Raw genomic sequence first — 3,776 nt, forward strand, 5'->3', positions numbered from 1 at the left:
TAGTTCCACGTCCTCTTCTGAAACCAGCCTGAATTTCTGGCAGTTCCCTGCCGATATACTGCTGCAGCCGTTTTTGAATGAGCTTCAGCAAAATTTTGCTCGCGTGTGATATTAATGATACTGTTGTATAATTTCCACATTCAGTTGGATCACCTTTCTTGGGAATAGGCGTAAATATGGATCTCTTCCAGTCAGTTGGCCAGGAAGCTGTCTTCCATATTTCTTGGCATAGACGAGTGAGCGCTGCCAGCACTCCATCCATTTGTTGAAATATCTCAATCGATGTTGCACCAATTCCTGGAGCCTCGTTTTTCACCAATGCCTTCAGAGCAGCTTGGACTCCTTCCTTCAGTACCATCGGTTCCTGATCATAGGCTACCTCTCGAAATGGTTGAACATCGACTAATTCTTTTTGGTATAATGACTCTCTGTATTTCTTCCATCATCTTTTGATGCTTCCTGAATCATTTAGTATTTTCCCCATGGAATCCTTCACTATTGCAACTCGAGTCTTCAATTTTTTCTTGAGTTCTTTTGGCTTGAGAAATGCCGAGCGTGTTTTTCCCTTTTGGTTTTCCATCTCCAGCTCTTTGCACATGTCATTATAATACTTTACTTTGTCTTCTTGAGACAACCTTTGAAATCTTCTGTTCAGTTCTTTTACTTCATCAATTCTTCCTTTTGATTTAGCTCCTTGACATCTGAGAGCAAGTTTCAGAGCCGCCTCTGAGTTCCATCTTGGTCTTTTCTTTCTTTCCTATGACCTCTTGCTTTTTTCATGGATGATGTCCTTGATATCATTCCACAACTTGTCTGGTCTTCAGTCACCAGTGTTCAAGGCATCAAATCTATCCTTCAGATGGTCTCTAAATTCAGGTGAGATATACTCAAGGGCATATTTTGGCTCTCTGGGACTTGCTCAGATTTTCTTCAGTTTCAGCTTGAACTTGCAGATGAGCAGTTGATGGTCTGTTCCACAGTCGGCCCCTGGCCTTGTTCTGATTGATGATATTGAGCTCTTCCGACATTTCTTTCCATAGATGTAGCCAATTTGATTTCTGTGTGTTCCATCTGGTGAGGTCCATGTGTATAGTTGCTGTTTATATTGGTGAAAGAAGGTATGTGCAATGAAGAAGTCATTGGTCTTGAAAATTCTATCATTCGATCTCTGGCACTGTTTCTATCACCAAGGCCATATTATCCAACTACTGATCCTTCTTCTTTGTTTCCAACTTTTACATTCCAATCACCAGTAATTATCAATGCATCTTGATTACATGTTCGATCAATTTCAGACTGCAGCAGCTGATAAAAATCTTCTATAAAGTGCTAAAAAGCAAAGATGCCAGTTTAAGGACTAAGGTGCACCTTACCGAGTCATGCTGTTTTTAGTCACCTCATAGGCATGTGAGAGCTGGAAAACACATAAGACTGAAGAACTGATGCCTTTGAATTATGGGATTGGCAAATAATATTGAATGTACCATGATTTTCAGTGGAATGAACAATTCTGTCTTGGAAGAAGTGCAGCCAGAATGCTCATTAGAAGAGATAATACCAAGACTTCGCATTGGTACTTTTGACATGTTATCAGGAGGGATCAGTCCCTGGTGAAGGCAGTCATGCTTGGAAAACTAGAGGGTTTTCAAAAAAGAGGAAGTTGCTCAATAAAATGGATTAACACAGTGGATGCAACAATGGGATCCAGCATAGCAATGACTGTGAGGATTATACAGCACTGGGCAGTGTTTTCTTCTGTTGTACATCAGATTGCCATGAGTCACAGCCGACTCAATGACACCTAACAACAACAACAACAGAGATTAGGATTTTTGACATGTCAAACTTGATATATCTATTAAACTTTCATGTGGAGAATCTATGAATTTGGAGTGATCTTGTTTGGAGACATGCATTATGGAAACTCCAGGCTAGACTAAAAAAAAAAGAAAATTTTTTTTTTTTTTTAGGCTAGACATATAATTTTAAATCCTTGAGAAAATATAACATCACCTAAGATTTAAGCTAATTTAAATTTATTCATTCAACAAAAATTTCTTTCACTTTTCTTCTGTTTCAGAGATTTTTTTAGGCAGAGGAGATATTAAGATTTAAGAAGACAAGGCAGCAGCCTCCATGGTATTTTCTATTTAGGTCTTTTGGAAAAGTACAATTTCTTGTTTGATTTACCATCAAGAATTGATATCTTTGAACTGAGGTATTGGTGAAGTACATTGAATATACCATGGATTGCTAAAAGAATGAACAAAGCTGTCTTGGAAGAAGTACAACCAGAATGCTCCTTAGAAGCAAGGATGGTGAGACAACGTGTCACATACTTTGGACATGTTATCAGGTGGGATCAGTCCCAGGAGAAGGACATCATGCTCAGTAAAGTAGAAGGTCAGCAAAAAAGAGGAAGACCTCAGTGACATAGATTGACACAGTGGCTACAACAACGGGCTCAAGCATAACAATGATTGTGAGGATAGTGCAGGATCTGGCATTGATTTCTTCAGTTGTACATAGGGTCGCTGTGAGTCAGAACCAACCTGATGGCACCTAACAACAACAAAAACATACAGAAAAAAAAGTACAAACTCTAATCTCATATAGTAATTGTGAGAATGCAGTATTGTATGGAATTTCATGTTATTGTTGATGTTGTTAGGTGGCATCGAGACTATTCTGACTCACAGTGACTTTATGTACAACAGAACAAAACACTGCCCGGTTACTACTATAGAATTTCATCTTGCTCGTTTTGGAAACCCTGGTTGCACAGTGGTTCAGACCTATGGCTGGTAGGCAAAATGTCGGCAGCTTGAATCCACCAAGTGTTCCTTGGAAATTCTATGGGGCAGTTCTACTCTGAATTGGAATCAACTAGACAGCAATGGGTAGTATAGAATTTCATGTTACTACTATAGAATTTTGGTGGTGTCCCGAGATGCCTGACAAAGTAAGTTTAGAATACAAGAGATGAGAATTCTTTAATTCAAAGATTTGGAAACATTTTCTAGTCAAGGGCCAGGTGGTAAATATGTCATGCTCTGCAGGACAGGTGTTCTCTGTGACAATGACACAGCTCTGCTTTTCCAGCAGGAAAGCAGCCATAGATAACACATACACCAATGTGCATGGCTGAGTTCCAATAAAATTTTATTTACCAAAACAGGTAAAGGGCCAGGTTAGGTGCTCCAACTATAATGTGCATTTTGAAGGTAGTACTGATGAAAGAGTGTCTTTAAAAAATGGTCAAAATCAACAAATGGTAATATGGGAGTTAGAGCTGATGGCCAGGATGATGAGCAGGTTCCCAGTGAAGGTAACCGGGCATGAGGACAGAAAACAGCTGAAAGAGAATGAGCTGAATCTCTAACTTGGCTAAAAATCTGAAAAGAATAAATTCTAAACACATGTTTGATTTACTGATTCCATGTGGATGAAACACCTACCAGGATAGAAGCAAGGAACCATTCAATTTTCAGCAAACCAACAACACAGAAATGTTGTCTTTCATTGGAAGTGGAGGAATTAATGAAGTACTACCTTTGTCTACTTCAGTTCACTTGGGGAGTGAGTTTTACACAGTAACATTGTATCATTTCCTGCCTCTTCTATCTGCAAACCTAAACACAGACTCAAAATGTACCCTCTCAAGGACAAGCAGGATCAGTATCACCTGGGAACTTCTTAAGAATGCTGTAGCCCAGACCCACCCAGACTTGCAGAATCAGAAACTGCATTTTTAACAAGCTTTTGGGATCTTCATT

The sequence above is a fragment of the Elephas maximus genome, chromosome 3 (assembly GCF_024166365.1).
Source record: "Elephas maximus indicus isolate mEleMax1 chromosome 3, mEleMax1 primary haplotype, whole genome shotgun sequence".
Classification (NCBI taxonomy): domain Eukaryota; kingdom Metazoa; phylum Chordata; class Mammalia; order Proboscidea; family Elephantidae; genus Elephas; species Elephas maximus.